This window comes from Nicotiana tabacum, chromosome 20 (assembly GCF_000715075.1).
Source record: "Nicotiana tabacum cultivar K326 chromosome 20, ASM71507v2, whole genome shotgun sequence".
NCBI classification, from domain to species: domain Eukaryota; kingdom Viridiplantae; phylum Streptophyta; class Magnoliopsida; order Solanales; family Solanaceae; genus Nicotiana; species Nicotiana tabacum.
The window spans coordinates 32,302,012-32,323,929 of record NC_134099.1 but is presented as its reverse complement, the minus strand read 5'-3'; positions in this window follow the sequence as shown (position 1 = coordinate 32,323,929).

Genomic DNA, 21,918 nt, shown 5'->3' with positions numbered 1-21,918 from the left:
CACATCTTCCATTTTTCCTTTGTTCTTGTTATTGACAGGACTAAAAGGAGGAGTGGATGGAGGGACCCTGGATATCGTGGAATAAGATGATGTTGCCAGAGTGCACGAACTAACCTTTGGGGAAGGGGAATAAATAAAGAAAAAGTAAAAACAAAAAGGTAACAAGTTAGTGAGGATTATAAGAAAATGTTGCGATATTTAAACAAATAGTGCAGGAATGTAAATCGTGTCCTATTTTGGAACCTCTTTGTGCCCGAGGTAGGCCTAGCGACAAGTTGATTTGGCCTTATTAAATTCATAAAACGAAAAAGGAAATTCTTATCTACTTGATCCCAGAAGGACCTTCCCTAGACTCGGCATCTTTGGCTCCGTCGAATAGCTTTCCCACCTCGCGAAGTCCCAGCAATAGGTAGGCTCTGGCTAGATGTCCGCCCTCATTTCCCTCAGCATTCTGGCAATCCTCGATTCTTTTGTGAAATTTCCTTTCCAGCTTTACTATGCCTCGCTCTAAGTACCCCAGTCGCTTGTTGGTACTGACAGCCGTGTATTTCCACTCCTCTATCAACTTTTGGTTGGCTTCTAGTGTCTCACGGTGCTTACTTTCACATTCCCGGATCCTCATGTGCAGTTGATTGTATTTGACCTGCGCTTCGGACCTTTCATCTATGATCATGTGGCCCCTAGCAAGTCCTGGTTGGCCCACACCATTGTGATTAGATTCTAACCAGCCTGAATAGTAGGGGGAACAACCAACGTGGTATCTATCTGGTTCGATAGTATCTCTTCCCATAATGATCTTGCAATGCCACATATGTTGAGCTTGGCACTTATAAGGACTGTCATCAGTTTGGAAGTCAGCCCAGAAGTGACTCATCTTGTCAACCCTTGGTATAACCTGCTTTCTACCAGCCTGTCTCATAACTCGAAGAGGGACATAAGGGTAGGTTCCTCTCAGACCGGTTAATATCAGAAACGGCTTATCCCTGGATCGAGTGATGAACTCCTTAGTAGGGAACCATTCGAACATCCATTATACCCGTTCCTCGGTAAGGTTATCAAATAACTCTACCCATCCTCTGGCATCTTCTGGCTGGGCGAACATGTTGGGCATATAGTTCATTCGCTTCGGATGATAGAAAGTGATATGATTGTCCCAGTCTCTTGGCTGAATTTCCTGTCGGTATTCACCCGTTTGGAGATGTTCCATGAGCTAGAGCTGAAGTAGAAAATTGTAGCTCTCGAAGTGTTTGGCTCCTCGTTGACACTTCTGCAAGGATCGGTATATCTCCATAATAATCATGGGCACAATGCTGAAAGGTTGCCCACCAATGCCCTTCATCAGAGTTTTAGTTACCATAGCCAGCCTGATATGGATCCTTGCTTTCTTCATTGGAAACACTATCAACCCCAGGAAACAAAACATAAATACAAAGATCTTTCGATGAATATGCCCTAATGATGTGATGGCAAATTCTTTAGGATAGGTACGGTAGGACTTACTGTGACCGTACCTCTCATACAAATAGTTGAAGGGGATATAAGATTCATTCATACATGTCGGTTCTGGATTCTTCTTCAGACCCATCATTTTGAGAAAACCCCTACCCTTACGGTTCTCAGGCATTAACAATCCCGATATTTCCCATGGTATACCGGGCAATCCTCTTATTTCTTCTAGCAAGGGTGTCATTTCAATGTCCCCGAAGCGAAACATGGACCTCTCACAATACCAGTATAAAGTGGCAGTTTCTATGATCTTGTTGTCGGGTTGGATTTCTATGAGATTAGGTAGGTTGCCCAGATATTTACGGACAAGGGTTTGATCACTAGAGTGAATATCCTGCCACCAGCTTAGCAATTTTGGGTAGATGTTGGTGACCATGCCGAATCTGCAGACTTCGTGCCTCATATTTCTGCAAGACAAAAGGGTTAGGCCCTTACTCCTACAAGACTTGACTATTTAATATCAACAATTAGCATAAACGCATTTAGTTCTCCAAATAAATGCATAGAATGTGATGATGTCCATTTGGGTTTTAAGGAAACCCAGTGAACTTTGGACAAGGCTATCTTAAAGAGTCATTATGCGGACAACATAACTGACTCGGCTAGGTTTGACATGAGGCATGCATAGTTAAACAGAGTAAGGTTTCTATGGGGTTTTAGACTGGTACCCTTGAGCGGATAACTCAAGGGGGAAAGGCACGGAACCGTCGACTACACCGTTGATCGACTGGTTTTACCGCAAATATGCCTTTTCCGGATTTAGGGGTTGATAATATCGGAAGAGCGCAACCACTCATTATAAGAGTTGCTATGGTATTTTGTTTGGCACGAGTGGAATATGATGTTGAGCATGATTATGCAATAATTAAAGCAGGTTGTCACGTATTTGCACATTAGGAAAGCAGTAAATACAACAGTTTTTCATAATTTAAAGTGGTAGTAAAGGAAAGCAGTAAAGGAAAGTAATAAAGAAAAGAAACAAAAAGACAAGTCAGTTTTGCAATCGAAAAGAAAATTGAATGCTTGAAAGAAATAAACAAATAACTGCGCATAAAGAAGCATAAATTCACAATAATAGTCTGAAATGGTAAAAGCCTAAAAATCCCCATCATAGTCGCCAAGTTGTCGCGCCCCCTTTTTCTCGCGAAATCGGGTTTATGATATTTGGAGGGACAACTCATTCCTTTTGGAAATTGGGTTTGCATTAGAAGAGTCGACACCTAATGATTAGGGTGCATTAGGACACCAAAAGAGTTTGATTCTGAATAACCAGAGATTAGGGTAATGGCTTGAAATTATTCCAAGGGGAAGGTGTTAGGCACCCATCAGAATCCACCAGTGTGATTCCCGTCCAGACAATTATTATGAATTTGGGGTGCAATTAACATGCAGACAAATAGGGCTTCATATAATGGTTTGCAAATAAACAAAGTTTGAAAGAGCAAAGAAAGCTGATTTTTTTTTAAAAAAGAAGGAGTTGGAATGATAAAACAAATAAAGAAATAAGGGAAAGGGGTCCTAGGTTCATTAACAATATGGATCACCCCATACAATGTCCAGTAATCACTCCTCAATGAAGGGCTACACGTGACATTATCGCGTGGTCATCATATCCATAACTACCCTTCCCACCCCATTAAGGTATTTAAAGCGCGGATTGGTCTCATTTACTTATTGCATGCTATTACCCGTCCCAATCCTATCAGTCCCGGAGGCATTTAGGACTACTAATCCTAAAAGGGAGGGATATTAGGCTTATTTGTAGTTTCAAAGGAAAAAACTCTAAGGCGACATATGAAACACGTATTGCAAATTGGGGAAAGCATATAACAAGCAGAGGCTCAGATATACCTCCTTAAACGAAAAAGCACGTAATTAGCATGACTTACACATAGTGTTTAGGTCTGATTTAAAAGGTATTAAAGACGAGTGAGAGGAAATTGTTGAGACAGTTTCAGCTTATCACATAACTCAGATAAGAAGTCCGAATCAGGCCTGGCTGCTGGTTGTAATTATTAACAGAAGTAGATTCAGTTTATATTTATTACCCTAGGGCTTGCCTAAGTGTTGGGCAATGATCCTATAAGCATGGCATCTACTGGATTAAGAAAGCAATGAAACAGTAAGGCTCAAAATGAACTGTTTGAATGCATATTTGTTAAACTTGAAAGAGAGAGGCAGAATTTAAATGAATAGATTACAAGTTCTGCAAACGATAGCGGCTATTACTACTGGTTTTATATCTAACACTGAGTGAGGCAAATCGATTTTTTTATTAGATACTCCTATAGGCATGCTTTCTAGGCGTTACTGATTTTAAGACCTTGTAGACGTAGCGTCAAAATGCAGAAGCCTTATATACATGATTTCTAAGTGAAGTTTGAATATGCAAAATCCTATAGACATGATTTCTAAGTGAAGTTAAATATGCAATATCCTATAGACATGATTTCTAAGTGAAGTTAAATATGCAGAATCCTATAGACATGATTACTAAGTGAAGTTTGAATATGCAAAATCCTATAGACATGGTTTCTATATGAGGTTGAATATGCAGGAATATAGTAGTCTTATAGTCATGATTTCTATATGAGGTTGAATATGCAGGAATATAGTAGTCCTATAGTCATGATTTCTACCTTTTGCATACATACTTACCCACCTTTTTTTACTAACCAGCCCCAAATGTTTATTACAAATTATTACAAACCAGAATAAATAAAATTACATCAGGAAAACTAAAAAAAGTATAACTAGAGGAAGCATGATTATGACTTCCTCTCTGAGTTACATGATAGACCCAACTCAAAGACCATTAATCCAAAGCCTTTCTCCAATCTGAGTGTGTCAAAGTTCCCTAATAGCCTCAATAGGACTCCGAGCAATGCTCACACCCAAATTGAATAATCAGAATGGGGAAAAGTGCAGTGTGGAAGGGCCAGCCCTCAAGTGTCCAAGTTTAGAGGGAGCTCAAGGGGTCCCAAGGCAAGGCTCACAAGAGGGGGGTAGAACTTAAAGTCTAAGAGAGAGTGCAAGTGAGGAATAGAGTTATAAAGGGGTGAAAGAGAGGGACACAACTACAAACAAGTACACAAAAGGGGTTCAGGGGAATATGGAAGTTGCAAAGAAACTTTGAGAAAGCGTTTGAAAGTTTAGGGAAAACATGGATCTAGAACAGATATAAAGAAATCAGAAGAACCTCAAAAGTTAGGGTTTCAGAAGAACCCAGATGGTGAGAAAGGCTTGGAAAGTCATTGATCTAAGCAGGAAAGTCGAGATCAGGCTCGAATAGCCATGGCTGGCCGGAACAAGGTCGGAGACGACCATAGAACTCGAATCGAACAAAGTTTGGGCCAAGCTTCTTCAGGGTCAGGCCTTGAAACTATAGTAACCAGACATGTAGGAGTTATAGTAGGCTGGTATAGGACTTTAGTGGCCTTGGAAGCCATGGATTCCGATGATTTTAGGGTTGAAGCAGAGGGAGGCGGCTAGGGTTTGAGGAAGCTTGAGAGAGAACTAGGAAAAAGGGAGGGATTCAAGGGTGGCTACAGAAGGGAAATGATTAGGTTTAGGGGTTAGGTCGACTTAAAAAAGGAAGGGGTTAAGGGTGGCCGTTGATCATTTTGATCAACGGCCTGGATTGAAGGGGAATCTGGACGGGTTATTTTAAAGGGTCATGGGTTGGGTAGATTTAGGATTTGGGAAGGGTAATTGGATTTGAAATTGGGTTTAATTGGAGTGTCAAATCTGGCTAAAATTGAAATGCAAACGGGCTAACATTTAAATAGCAATTTTCCCTTATTTATTTTATAAAAAATAGTATAATAATTTATGGAAATAAATTGAAGGTACTAAAATGATTAATAATATATAATTATCTAATTAAAAATACTGGAGTCGATTTTATAAATATAATTACAATTAAATCTTGAAAGAGGCCAATATTGTAATTATATGCAATTTAGCTTTCAAAATACTAATTAAATTTGTAAAAATTATGCAAAAATTATGTTAGCTATATTGTAATATAAATATGAGAATCCAATAAATGAATCACCCAAAATAATAATTTTGGGGATAATTACTAGTTTTTCTTGGTAAAATAGGGCAATAAATTGATTTAAAAATCTTTAACAATTAAGAGAAAAAACTAAAACCTTGGGAAATACTTATATATGCACATACATGATATTTTGAGAGTATTTTGCATATTAAAAATATACAGGGAAAAATTGGGTATCAACACTCGATATAAGATATGTAGTATAGGCAGAAAAGTAATGTCTCAGCTTCTGAGCTATCCAAGTCAAAGCATAACAAGTGCATTCCAATAGAGAATAACAGTCCTCGTACGGGGTGAAATTCTTGCTGAGATAATAAATGGCTTGCTCCTTCCTTCCTGTTTCATCGTTCTGCCCCAGAACGCAACCGAAAGCTTCATCTAACACTGCAAGGTAGAGTAATAAGGGTCTACCTGGCTTAGGCGGGACTAAGACTGGTGGTGTTGATAGGTACTCCTTGATTTTGTTGAAGGCCTTTTGGAAATCATTGGTCCATTTGGTGGCTGCGTCCTCCTTTAACATCTTGAATATCGGCTCACAGATAATTGTAGACTGTGCTATGAATCGGCTGATGTAGTTAAGCCTTCCCAAGAAACTCACCACATATTTCTTGTTCCTTGGCGGTGGTATTTCTTGAATAGCTTTGAACTTTGATGGATCCAGTTCTATTCCTCGACGACTCACAATAAACATAAGCAATTTCCTATCAGGAACCCCAAATGCACACTTCGCGGGGTTTAATTTCAGGTTGTATTTCCGCAGTTTATTGAAGAGCTTCCTCAGATCTTTTATGTGGTCAGTGGCCTTCTTGGACTTGATAATAACACCATCCACATAAACCTCAATTTCCTTGTATATCATATCATGGAAGATGGTAGTCATGTCCCTCATGTAGGTGGCCCCTGCATTCTTCAAGTCGAATGGCATCATCTTGTAACAGTACATTCCCCACGGTGTAATAAAAGCCATTTTCTCAGCATCTTCCTCATCCATCCAGATCTGATGATAACCAGTGAAGCAATCTAAGAATGACTATAGCTCATGCTTGGTTCAATTATCAATCAGGATGTTTATATTTTTGGCAAAGGGAAGTCGTCTTTAGGACTGGCCCGGTTGTGATCCCGGTAGTCGACATAGACTCTAACTTTCCCATCCTTCTTTGATACTGGTACAATGTTGGCTAACCACGTCGGGTATTCTACTACCCTGAGAACCTTAGCATTGATCTGCTTGGTGATTTCTTCCTTGATTTTCAAGCTCATATCAGGATTGAACTTTTTGAGCATTTGCTTTATCAGCGGACACGTTGGATTGGTTGGCAGTTTTTGAGCCACAATAGACGTAATCATACCAGTCATGTCATCATACGACCAGGCGAATATGTCCTTATACTCTTTTAGAAATTCTATGTATTCTTTCTTCTCTGATGGCGACAGGTGAATGTTGATTCATGTTTCCTTGACATTTTCTGAATTTCCCCAGTTGACAATTTCATTCTTGTCCAGATTGGACTTAGGTCTGTTCTCAAAATTCTCAACTTCTTTGACAATCTCGTCAGGTATGTCATCTTCCTCTGAATCAATGTACGTTTGTTGCGTTGTCTCATTTCATGTCACAATCATTGGTTCATCAAGAAAAGTAATAGTAATGATGCATAGGTAAAGTAATGAGAGAAAACAATAGCAACAAATATTGATTCATAAAAAAATCAAAAATGCTTTTGATAAATTGAATAATTATTTTGAACATCGAAGATCTTATTGCGGGAATTGAAAATGTGAAAATAAAATCATTTAGTAAATAAAACAGTGAATAACGTTTGTTTTAGCCTTGCTAACTCGGGGCTCATCAGGCTTGGGTTGTATTGATGTTCCAATTCTTAAGATGTGCCCCTTTACTCACAGCCTGTATGGAAGGGCCTTCCTCCCCTTCCTCTTCAAGAATAACGCAACAGTCCATATCACTGTCCTCTAGAAACAAGTTCCTCACTACTGCAAGTGCTTCTTCTTCATATGACCCATAAATAATGTCAGCATGTTGGAAGGTCTACTCCAGATACGGTATTGGTTGCTCTAGTGGGAAGTAAGGACTGCGCCATGGTGGCGACCAACTATTGAATTCTTCCCAGGTCTATTCATATCCCAAACCGAAGGTAGTGCCATGTTTCTTGAGTTTTATGGGTTTAGAGATTCCTTGGAGGTTATTATCGAGCCCTTTGCCAGGCCTATACCCACTCCAACTCAGTATACTCTCGATTTTTCTATCCCACCATTTGTTTTTGTCGATAGCATTGACCCGTTCAATGTGGTGGTAAGCTTCTCCACCCATCTTCCTTCTTTCCTCGATCGCTGGAATAGTCTGACGACTGTATATAGGGTTGCTACCGTCGCCGTGAATGATCACTTCCTGGTGATGCCATTCGAACTTTACTGCCTGATGCAGCATTAACGCTACGGCCCCAGTAGCATGGATCCATGGCCATCCCAGCAGCAAGTTGTAAGACACTTGTACATCTATTACCTGGAAATCGACCTGAACCAGGTTGGTCTCATCTATAGGCATAGACTAATCTCACCAATGGTGGACCTCTAAGAACCATCGAAAGATTTTACATTGATTGCTCCATCCTTTATCTCATGCAGCCCTTTACTCAAATTCTTGAGCGTTATCAGCAGACAAATGTTAAGACTGGACCCTCTATCGATCAGGATTCTGGTGATGAAATGATCTTCGCATTACTCGGTGATGTGCAGCGCTTTGTTATGCCCTAGACCTTCAGGTGGCAGCTCGTCCTCATGAAAGGTGATCTTATGGCTTTCCAGCACTTGTCCTACCATATTAGCCATTTCCCCGTTAGTGATGTTATTCGGTATGTACGCTTCATTCAGCACCTTCAACAAAGCATTCATGTGCATCTCAGAATTTTGTAGCAAAGAGAGAATAGATATTTGTGCTAGCGTCTTGTTCAACTAGTCGATGACCGAATACTCCTTGTCCTGTACTTTCCTCCAAATGTCATCCGGACCTGTCTCAATGAGGGGTGCCCAATTGGAAGCCTGCTTGCTTGATTCAGCTAGATGTTCAGGGGTATAGAGTCTACTAGTTCTTGTCATACCCTGTGCTGTGACAGTTTCTTCAGTCCTGGCCTTGCCCTTCCTTCTCGCCTTGGCTATATAGTCCTAGGGTATAACATTTGTATAGAAGGGTGGCATGGTTAACATCGCCACTGGGATCGGCGTGGCTATCCTCACTTCGAATGGAACATGTGCCTTGGGTGGCAAGACTACAACCTAAAATGGTGCAGGTGCATTTTCTGGAGACACGAATTCAACCTTAATTGGTATTGGTATCTTTGCGGGTGGCGCTGCTTCAAACTCAAGAGGTATAGACATATTCACCTCAGCGTCCTCAGACAGTTGGATATGGACTATGATTGGATTGAGAGTAATTGTCGGTTTCTTTGGGTTATCACATTCTGCGATCAACCCGATTGATCCCTCGAGATCCCAGTCATCTTCTACTTCAATCATGTGGATACCTCCACCCTTATGGTCTTGCAGAGGATTGTTGCAGATGTTTGGAGCGGGTTCCTTTGCAACAATGATCTTGTTATCAATCAAAGATTGTATCTTGTCTTTCAAAGAGCGGCATTCATCGATGGTGTGCCCTTTTATGCTGGAGTGGTATGCACAGGACTTGTTTGGGTTAACCTATTGAAAAAGATTCTTAGGTGTTGCAGTAGGGATGGGGATGACATAACCAACAACTTTGAGCTTATCATACAGCTGGTCGATGGGTTCACTGATGGCGATATATTATTTTGGAGGTCTGCGATAAAAATTAAGTCGAGGTCTAGGGAAGTTTTGTCATGCAAGGGATGATTGATAATGGGATGGCTGAGAATTATAAGTGTGGTAGACATGAGTAGGTTGGGAGTATCTGGGTGAAATAGGTTGATATGTAGGAGGTGGAGATGATTGATAAGTTGGTAGCGGAGCTTGGTACGAGGGTGATGGTGCTTGGTAATTTGGGGTTGGCTGGTATGTGAGTGGAGGTGTTGGGTAAGTTTGGTATTTGAGGGGACACTTGGTCCTTTGTGCAACAATCACGACCCCCACGTCCCTTTTCTTGGACACACCACCGGACTATAAAGCCTTATTCGTAGCTTGCAAAGCTTCGAAATTTGTAACCATACAACTTTTAATACCCTCTTCAATCCTTTCACCTAATTTGATAATGTCAGAGAACTTGTGGTTTTCAATCATCATCAGCCGTTCATAATACTACGGGTCCTGATCTCGGACAAAGAACTTGTTCATTTGCTCCTCTTCTAAGGCGTGTCTGACCTTAGCAGCTTCGGACCTCCAGTGAGTAGCATACTCGCGAAATGTCTCGATGGGCTTTTCTTCAAATTATGGATATAGAACACATCTGGTGCGTTCTCTGTATTAAATTTGAATCTGTCCATAAAGTTAGATTACATGCTCACCCAGCTTGACCATTTCTTGGGATCTTGGCTGATGTACCAAGACAATGCATCTACTTTCAAACTCCTCATGAACAACTTCATGCAGATCCTTTCATCCTTCCCTACTCTAACCATCTTGTCGCAATAGGTCCTTAGATGGACCCTTGGATCACCTGTACCATCAAATATTTCGAACATAGGAGGTTTGTACCCCTCAGGCAGTTCGACATTAGGCTATATGCAAAGGTCCTCATAGTTCATCCCCTCTATCCCTTTGCTTCCCTCGACGCCCTGAATCTGGCTGATCAGTTTCTTAAGTTCCTCGGCCATGTTCCTGATAAGCAGATCCTTTTCATCAGACTAAGGTGTGTATGAGATAGGTTGGGTGGAGTGTGGCATGATCTCCACGTAGATAGGATTGTTATGGTGGCCTGGTGTATGGGTTTAGAAATGGTCATTTGTGGGGATCTGGGATAAGTAGTGGAGTATTGTTTGGGGTATGGTAGGTGTTACATTGGTTCTTTGATGGAGTAGCGTGATGGTGAGGTATGGGATGATTCTTCTATTTTAGGATATTTTGAGGAGGTGTAAGGTTTTAAGCGTTGGGGATGTTGATGTCTGGGGCGTTGAGGGAAATGACGGGTTTTCCAGATTTTGAACCTGATCGAGCTCTCCCTAGAATTTCAACAATTCATGTTCAAGCTGTGACACATTCTCATTAGGAACTTGAATACCCTGGCCATCAGTGGCCTCTACCTGTTTAGTTGTGTTCTCCTTCCTGATGTTGTTTAAATCTTCCATTGTTCTTGCCTTTAGAGGGACTAAGAGGAGGTGAGGGTGGAGGGCCCCTTGATCTTTTGAAATAAGATGATGATGCTAGAGTGCACGAACTAACCTTTGGGGAGGGGAATAAAAAGAAAGAAAATAAAACAAAAACAAAAGGTAATCAAGTCAGTGAGGATTATAAAAATTATTGCAATATTTAAACACATAGTGCGGAATTGTAAAGCGTGTCCTAATTTGGGAACCTCTTTGTGCCCGAGGTAGGCCTAGAGACAAATTGATTTGGAGAACTTAGAATGCTAAATGCCTCATTTTATTGATAAAAATAGACGAATACCAAAACGACACTAGATAAGAAAGAAATAAAGGTCACTAATGGTCATTGGCCTTATTACATTCATAAAGAGAAAAGGTAAATTCCTATCTATTTGGTCCCAGAAGGACCTTCCCCAGACTCGACATCCTTGGCTCCTTCGAACAGCTTCCCCAATACGCAAAGTCCCAGCAACAGGTATGCTCTGGCTAGATGTCCACCTTCAGTCCCTTCCACCTTTTGACAGTCTTCAACCCTTTTGAGAAATTTTCCCTCTAGTTCTACTATTCCTAGCTCTAAGTATCCTAGCCTTTTGTTAGTACTGATAGCCATGCCTTTCCATTCCTCAATCAGCTTTATGTTGGACTCGTGTATCTTGCGGTGTTTGCTCTCGCATTCATGGATCCTTTTGCGCAGCTGGTTGTATTTGACTTGTGCCTCGACCTTTTCATCTATAATTATGTGGCCTTGAACGAACCCTGGCTTGCCTAGACCATCCCAATTCTCTTCCAACCAACCAGAATAGAAAGGGGTATAACCGGCATGATATCTGTCTAGCTTAATGGTGTCTTTCTCCATTACGATCTTACAGTGCCACATGTGTTGAGCTTAGCACTTGTGTGGACTATCACCATTTTGGAATTCAGCTCGAAGATGGATTATCTTGTCGACCCTGGGTATGACTTGCTTCCTATCTATTTGACTCATAACTCGAAGAGGGACGTAAGGGTATGTTCCTCATAGATCAATCAGTATCAGGAAAGGTGCATCTCTGGATCGGGCGATGAACTCCTCTATCGGAAAACACTCAAACATCCATTGAACTTGTTCTTCAGTCATATTATCAAAGCGCTCAACCCATTTTTTGGCATTCTCAAGCTGAGCGAACATGTCGGGGATGTAATTCATTCGCTTTGGATGGTGGAAAGCGATGTGGTCATCCCAGGCCATTCGCTGAATTTCTTGTCGGTATTCGCCCTTTTGGAGATGTTCCATGAGCCAAAGTTGAAGTAGTAGATTGAAGCCTTCGAAGTGTCTCACTTCTCGTTGACACTTCTCTAAGGCTCGGTATATGTCTGCAATGATCATGGGTACAATGCTGAATGTCTGTGTTACATCTCGTATTTTCGTACGTTAAAGTTTCGTCTTCGGTTCACCGACGTAGAATCGGGGATGAGATCATCTTGACGTTAACATATTAACAAGCGATAAATAAGTATTATGAGGGATAAAGGGGTACGCGGATTAACGAAAATGAATTTCGTTGAAAGTGGTCAACTTGGAATAAAATACGGGTCGGACGATTATACCCGATAATTATGAACTAGTACCATGTAGGGTATCATATGACCATGGTAGTATAATATATAAAGTATTTATGAAGTATTTTAAAAATAAATAGAATTTTAAGTAATTTGGAGCAACTTTTAAATTATTCGGGTAATTGGTTAATTATTGGGTAACTGGTTAATTACCGAGTAGTGTGACATTATCCAATTAACTAACAAGTGGATAAAAAAAATTAATATCCCACCCCATCCATGTGGCAAGAAGCCACAAGAATGGGAGTGACTAAGTAGTCACTTATGCCGCCACCTAGACATAAAGAATTATGGAATGGACAACTATCTAAGTTGTCTGATTTCAAAGAACAACAGGAAACAAAAAAAGTCCAAAATGTTATCCTTTCAAAAATCATAATTTCATTCAACATTTTCAATTCAAGAATTTTCATCTTTCTCGGTTTGAAATAAAGAAATTGGAAACAAAAGCTTCAAAGAAAACGTTGGGACAAGTGTAGATTAAATTCATTTATGTTTCTTAGTACACCAAAAATGTTAAAGAGCAGGATCAAAAAATATTTCATCCAAATTTCGTTTCAAGATTTCAAGCAGAAATTTCGCCCATATTTCGTAGAAGCAGATTCGTTCAAATAATTCTAGGAATAGGTATGTTAAAGTCTTCCCTTCTTTCTTTTGGCATGGTCCAGATTATACGAAAGAAACGAGCAAATACACGGTTTCTATAAATTATTTTATTCATAGAAATAATAGGGGTGTCTATATTCTTGATTCCCCATGAGAATTATTATTTTCTTCTGTTCATGGGTCTCAGAATAATACGCAGTTGGAAAAATTTATCCGGAAGGAATATTGAGATTATTACGTATTTTTCATGCATTTCATACATGTGCATTGACCCATGAACAAATGGCATTATATACGCGTATATATGTAAATATATGTATATGGGATATGGGAAAAGGTTACGGCATTATATACGCACCACCACCTGATCAGTTGGTATATGATGATGATATTGCCCACAATGGCTAAAATATGATTCAAACGGCGTTATAAACGCATATATATGTATGTATTCAAACGATATTATATACGCGTATATATGTATGTATATATATGTATATGGGATATAGGAAAGGTTATGGCGTTATATACGCACCACCACCTGATCAGCTGGTATATGTTGATGATATTGCCCACAGTGGCCGAGATGATATGATGGGATGCCCTCAGTGGCATGATGATATTATGTACACCATACCTATGCATGGCATGACATTTACACTCACGTGCATGACATTATAAACGTTTCGTATTTACAAAGTTATTCAAATTTTAAAATGTGTTTCATTATTCCATGTTTCATCTATGTCTTTTACGTACTAATTTCCATGCCTTACATACTCAGTACATTTTTTTACTGATGCTCTATTTCACAGGGCCAGCGTTTCATGCCCGTAGGTGCAGGTAGGCAAGCTGACGGTCCCCATTCTTAGGATCCCTGATCAGCGAGAGTTGGCGTGCTCCATTTGATCCGGAGCTGCTTTTGATATTGGTACGATAGGTTTGTACATATATATGTATATGAGTATGACGTGTCTCAGTCCCGTCTTTGTACAGTTATGTTTCTATTAGAGGTCTGTAGATAGTAGGTCTAGTTGGGTTGTATGTGGCCTTGTCGGCTTTCAGTTTTTGATGTATAGTTGTCTATAGTAGCCTTGTCGGCTCGCCCACTGTATTTTGCATGTATACGTACATATGCCTTGATGGCAGGCTTCTTTCACTTATGTTAATTTTTTAATGTAGCAGATGTTATTCAGGTTCATATTTTAGACGCATGCTTAGAGGTGTTTGATAGGTAAGACTCAGGCACTCGTCGTGTCCCATCGGTTTGGATCGTGACAAAAGTGGTATTAGAGCAGTTCTATCCTAGGGTTGTCTATCGACCGTGTCTAGTAGAGTCTTGTTTATGGGCGTGTCGTGCACCACACTTATAAGAAGGAGGCTAAAGGACATATAGGATGGTATCCTCTCTTTTTATCTCAAGATCGTGCAATACAAGAATTCTTGTTCCTAACGATACGTTATATTTTCAGCAATGCCTCCAAAGAGTACGGCTGCCCAAAAGGGAAAGTCCGCGGCTGGTGAGACTACTAGTCGAGCACTACAAAGTTGCCAGTGCTCGGGGAGAATCTCATGGTGAGGTTCCATCTCAGACTTCACATACCCTGCCTTTTCCAGAAGAGTTCCGAAGGGAACCAGCTCCAGCACCCGCCCATATACACTCAGCACCTCAGCAGGATACGCCGGGTCAGGAGATGATAGATGTTGTTCAGTTATTGACCCGATTAGTAGCCGCACAGGCTCGGCATTAGGAAGCAGGTATTGGTCACGCAGATAGGTACGTGAGTGCGAGGGTTCATGACTTTATTAATTTAGACCCTTCAGTATTCACTGGAGTGGACCCGAATGAGGACCCTCAGGTATTTATTAATAGAGTACAGAGGACGTTACGTTTAATGAAGGCCACTGAGACTGAGTCAGTTAAGCTAGTTTCCTATAGACTCCGAGATGTTGCAGTTAATTTTATTTACGAGTCTTGGGAATTGTCCAGAGATGAGAATGACCCTCCAGTGGTATGGCAAGAGTTTACATAAGCTTTTCTTTGACATTATCTACCACCAGAGCTTAGGCGAGCTAGAGTTGATAGGTTCTTGACCCTTCGGCAGGGAAACATGAGTGTTCGGGAGTACTGTCTTCAGTTTGATTCGTTGTCTAGGTATGCTCCCAACTATTATATCTAAGATGGAGGATCAGATTCACCGGTTCGTGATGGGATTAGAGCCTTACTTGCTTAACGATTGTATGTCGGTTTCACTTCATCTAGACATGGATATTTCTCATATTCAGGCGTACGCTCAGGGTGTAGAGGAGCGTAAACAGAAATAGAGGGCCGATCGTGAGCATGATAGGGCCCAGAATAAAAGATTGAGGCAGTAAAGACTTGGCCTAGGCCCACAACACCAACAGAGGTTCGTAATTTTCTTGGGTTGGCAGGATATTACAGGAGATTTGTGGAAGGATTTTCTTCCCTTTCAGCACCTTTAACAAAGTTGACTCAGAATGGAGCAAAGTTTCAATGGACTAATGCTTGTGAACGGAGTTTCCAGGCATTAAAGGACATGTTAACTTCAGCACCGGTTCTAACGCTTCCAGAAGGGACCGATGGTTATGTTATCTATTGCGATGCTTCAGGTGTTGGATTGGGTTGTGTGCTGATACAGCATGGTAAGTTGTGGCTTATGCTTCTAGACAACTAAAAAAACATGAGAAGAACTACCCGACCCACGATTTAGAGTTAGCTGCGATGATTCATGCACTAAAGATGTGGAGGCACTACTTTTATGGCATTCATGTTGATATCTATACGGATCCTAAGAGCCTCCAGTACATCTTCAAGCAAAGGGAATTGAATCTTCGTCAAAGGAGATGGTTGGAGCTACTTAAAGACTATGACGTTAATATTTTATACCATCCGGTGAAGGAAAACGTAGTTGCCAATGCTCTCAGCCGTAGATCTATGGGTAGCCTATCGTATTTGTAGCCAAAAAAGAGGGGAATAGTCCATGAGGTTCATCAGCTAGCTAGTCTTGGAGTTCAGTTACTGGACTCAGGTGACATTGGAATTACTCTTCAGGATACGGCAACATCATCTTTAGTAACTGAAGTAAAGGAACGCCAGTACGAGGATCCTGTGCTAATTCATTATAGAGATACCACTCTTCAAATGGAGAAGACACCGCTTGTAATTACCGAAGATGGGGATATCAAGGGAGATTATGGGTGCCTAATATTGCAGGGTTGCGTCGGCACGTTATGGGAGAAACTCACTATTCCCGTTATTTTATCCATCCAGGAACAACAAAGATGTATCATGACATCAAGGAAATATATTGGTGGGATGGAATGAAAAAGGATATAGCAAAATTTGTTGCTTAGTGCCCTAACTGTCAGCAGGTTAAGATCGAGCATCAAAACAACCGATGGATTATTGCAGGTTATGGAGATTCCGACTTGGAAATGGGAAATAATCAATATGGACTTCATCATTGGCTTACTTCGTACCCATTGTATGTTCGATTCAATATGAGTGATCGTTGATAGGCTCACAAAGTCAGCCCATTTTCTGCTCGTTAGAACTACGTATTCCTCAGAAGATTATGCGAGGTTTTATATTAAGGAGATAGTACGACTGCATGGTGTACTTGTATCTATTATCTCAGATAGAGGAGCTCAATTTACAGCTAACTTTTGGAGGTCCTTCCAAAAGGGATTGGGGACTCAAGTACATCTTAGTACATCATTTTATCCCCAGACAGACGGACAGGCTGAGCGTACTATTCAAACACTGGAGGATATGTTGCGAGCTTGTGTAATAGACTTCAAAGGTAGCTGGGATGGTCATCTACCACTTATTAAGTTCGCATATAATAATAGCTACCATTCCAGCATTCAGATGGCTCCATACGAAGCTCTTTACGGACAAAAGTGTAGGTCGCGTATAGGGTAGTTCGATGTTGGAGAATCTGAATTACACGAGCCAGACCTGGTTCAACAAGCCATAGAAAAAGTAAAGCTTATCCGGGATCGACTATTGATAGCTCAGATTTGTCAGAAGTCATATTCAGATGTGTGACGTCGAGATTTAGAGTTCAGGGCTGATGACTGGGTATTCTTGAAAGTGTCGTCTATGAAGGGTGTGATGAGATTTGGCAAAAAGGGTAAACTTAGCCCATGGTATATTGGGCCTTATAGGATCATTCGGAGAGTGGGCTGAGTAGCTTATGAGTTAGAATTTCCCTTGGAATTAGAGTCTATCCATCCAGTTTTTTACGTATCTATGTTACGAAAGTGCATTGGCAATCCTACCCGAGTAATGCCCACGAATGATCTACAGATTAAAGAGGACTTGTCATACGAGGAAATTCTTGTTGCCATTCTAGACCGACAAATCCGCAAGCTGCGGAATAAAGAGGTAGCCTCTGTGAAAGTGCTTTGGAGGAACAACAATGTAGAAGAAATTACTTGGGAGGCCGAGGAAGACATGAAGTCTAGATATCCCTACCTATTTTCTCTTCCATAGAAGGGTCTAACTGAGACGCCATAACCTCAAGGTGCGTGTATAAATTTTTCTGTTAATAATTGTCGTTGTCATGTGTATCGTTGAATTATTAGGCTTCTACAAAGAGAATTGGTAGTAGTGCTATGACCAAGCCGACCCTGCCAAAGTTATGCAGATTACGGGGAGTTGAACATACGAGGATGAATGTTTCTAAGGGGGGAAGGATGTTACATCTCGCATTTTCGTACGTTAAAGTTTCGTCTTCGGTTAACTGACGTAGAATCGGGGATGAGATCATCTTGACGTAAACATATTAACAAGCGATAAATAAGTATTATGAGGGATAAAGGGGTACACAGATTAACGAAAATGAATTTCGTTGAAAGTGGTCAACTTGGAATAAAATACGGGTCGAACGATTATACTCGATAATTATGAACTAGTACCATGTAGGGTACCATATGACCATGGTAGTATAATATATAAAGTATATATGAAGTATTTTAAAAATAAATAGAATTTTAAGGAATTTGGGGCAACTTTTAAATTATTCGGATAATTGGTTAATTATTGGGTAACTGGTTAATTATTGGGTAACGGGACATTACCCGATTAACTAATAAGTGGATAAAAAAAAATTAATATCCCACCCCACCCACGTGGCAAGAAGCCACAAGAATGGGAGTGACTAAGTAGTCACTTATGCCGCCACCTAGACATAAAGAATTATGGAATGGACAACTATTTAAGTTGTCTGATTTCAAAGAACAACAGGAAACAAAAAAAGTCCAAAATGTTATCCTTTCAAAAATCAGAATTTCGTTCAACATTTTCAATTCAAGAATTTTCATCTTTCTTGGTTTGAAATAAAGAAATTGGAAACAAAAGCTTCAAAGAAAACATTGGGACAAGTGTAGATTAAATTCATTTCTGTTTCTTAGTACACCAAAAACGTTAAAGAGCATGATCAAAAAAATTTCATCCAAATTTCGTTTCAGGATTTCAAGCAGAAATTTCGCCCATATTTCGTAGAAGCAGATTCGTTCAAATAATTCCAGGAACATGTATGTTAAGATTCTCCCTTCTTTCTTTTGGCATGGTCCAGATTATACGAAAGAAACGAGCAAATACACGGTTTTTATAAATTATTCAATTTATAGAAATAGTAGGGGTGTCTATATTCTTGATTCCCCATGAGAATTATTATTTTCTTCTGTTCATGGGTCTTAGAATAATACGCAGTTGGAAAAATTTATCCAAAAGGAATATTGAGATTATTACGTATTTTACATGCATTTCATACATGTGCATTGACCCATGACCAGATAGTGTTATATACGTGTATATATGTAAATATATGTATATGGGATATGGGAAAAGGTTACGGCGTTATATACGCACCACCACCTGATCAATTGGTATATGATGATGATATTGCCCACAATGGCTAAAATATGATTCAAACAGCGTTATCTATGCGTATATATGTATGTATTCAAATGACATTATATATGCGTATATATGTATGTATATATATGTATATGGGATATGGGAAAGGTTATGACGTTATATACGCACCACCACCTGATCAGCTTGTATATATTGATGATATTGCCCACAGTGGCCGAGATGATATGATGGGATGCCCTCAGTGGCTTGATGATATTATGTACACCATACCTATGCATGGCATGACATTTACACGCACGTGCATGACGTTATAAACGTTTCAGTATTTACAAAGTTATTCAAATTTAAAAATGTGTTTCAGTATTCAATGTTTCATATATGTCTTTTACGTACTAATTTCCATGCCTTACATACTCAGTACATTTTTCGTACTGACGCCCTATTTCACGGGGCCTACGTTTCATGCCTGCAGGTGCAGGTAGGCAAGCTGACGGTCCCCATTCTTAGGATCCCTAATCAGCAAGAGTTGGTGTGCTCCATTTGATCCGGAGCTACTTTTGATATTGGTATGATACGTTTGTACATATATATGTCTATGAGTATGACGTGGCTCTGTCCCGTCTTTATACAGTTATGTTTCTGTTAGAGGTCTGTAGACAGTAGGCCTAGTTGGGTTGTATGTGGCCTTGTCAACTTTCAGTTTTGGATGTATAGTTGTCTATAGCAGCCTTGCCGGCTCGCCCACTGTATTCTACCTGTATACGTACATATGCCTTGATGGTTGGCTTCTTTCACGTATGTTAATTTTGTAATGCAGCAGATGTTATTCAGGTTTATATTTTAGATGCATGCTTAGGGGTGTTTGACAGGTAAGACTCAGGCGCCCATCGCGGCCCATCGGTTTGGGTCTTGACAGTCTGCCCACCAGTCCCCTCTACTAGGGTCTTGGTTACCATAGCCAGCCTAGTATGGATTCTCTCTTTCTTCATTGGAAACACGATCAGACCCAGGAAGAAAAAGATGAAGACGAATACCCTACGATGGATATGTCCCAAGGATGTGATGACAAATCCGTCATGGTAGGTACGGTATGATTTGATGTGATCGTACCTTTCATACAGGTAGTCAAAAGGGATGTATGATTCCTTTAGGCATACCAATTATACATTCTTCTTCAAACCCATCATATTTAGGAAACTCTTGCATGTGCGGTTCTCAGGCATTAGCAAACACGGGGTTTCCTACACTAGACCAGCTAGTCCTCCTATCTCCTCTAGCAAATGTGTCATTTCGATGTCTCCAAAGCGGAACACGGACCTTTCACAATCCCAAAATAAGGTAGCAGCCTCTATTATCATGTTGTTAGGCTGGATCTCCAGGAGGGATGGTAGATTACCCAGATATTTTCTGATGAGGGTTTTGTCACTAGAATGTAACTCTTCCTACCAACTCAGCAATCTTGGGTAGATATTGGTGACCATGCCGAATCTTGGGACTTCGTGCCTCAAATTTCTTTAAGGCAAACAAAGTTAGGCCCTTACCCCCACCAGACTCGACTATTTAACATCAACAATTAGCATGAAGCATTTAGTTCTCCAAATAAATGCACAGAACGTGATGATGTCTGTTTAGGTTTAGGGAAACCGAATGGACTTTGGACAAGGCTATCTTAAAAGCTATTATGCGAACAACACTTTTACCCTGGCTAGGTTTGACCATGATGCATGCAACAACAATAATAGAGTAAGGTTTCTATGGGATTTTAGACCGGTACCCTTGAGCGGACAACTCAAGGAGGAAGACACGAAACTGTCGACTGCACCGCTGATCGACTAGTTTTGCCGCAAATAAGCCTTTCCGAATTTAGGGGGTAATGATACAGGAAGGGCGCAAACACTCATCAAGCGTTGCTATAGTAATTTTTTGGCACGAGTGGAGTATGGTGTTGAGCATGATTATGCAATAATTAAAAGCATGTTGTCATGTATTTGCACATTATGAAAGCGATAAATACAGCAATTTTATAATTTAAAACGGTTACAAAGGAAAGAAACAAGAAAGATACGTTAGTTTGCTTTTGAAGAAGAAATTAAATGCTTAAAGGAATTAAACAAATAATTAGACATAGGGTGGTACAAATTCACAAAAACGATCTGAAATGGTAAAAGCCTAAAAATCCCCAGAAGAGTCAACATATTGTCGCGCCCTCTTTTTCTCACAAAATTTGGTTTATGACATTTTGGTTGAGACAACTCATTCCTTTTGGGAAAGGGGTTTACATTTTGAAGAGTCGCCACTTAGCGATTTAAGGTGTGTTAGGGCACCTAGAGGGTTCATTTATAACTACGTTTGATAACCAGAGACTGGGTAAGGGCTTGAAATTATCCTAAGGGGAAGGTGTTAGGCACCCCTCAGGATCCACCAGTGTGGTTCCCGGCCAAACAACATTTGTGGATTTGTACAATTTAGCAAATAAACAAGTATGGCTCAAATAATAGGGGATTTAAGTTTAAATACACAGATGTTCGAAAAACAATTAATAAAAAGCTAGATTTTGAAAAGAATTACAATCTAAGCACATTTGTAAATGTAAAGGGGGTATCCTAGGTTTGTTTATAATATGGATCACATCAATGCAATACCCGGTATGACACTCCTCAAAGAGGGGCTACACATGGCATTAACTCATAGGTCATTGTATCCATATCTACCATTTCCCACTCGATGAAGGTAATTAAAGAGAGGGTTGGTCTTGACCCCTATTGCATGTTGTTACTCGTCCCTTCCTATCAGTCCCGGAGTAATTTAGGACTCTTATCTTATAAAAGGGGGTTCTAGGCAGACCCTCAAGTTTAAAGGTAAAACACTAAGGCTACACATAATAAACAGATAGGACTTCAATTAAATGGGAGCATGGAAGACAAATAAAAGGCTAAGATATACCTCCACAC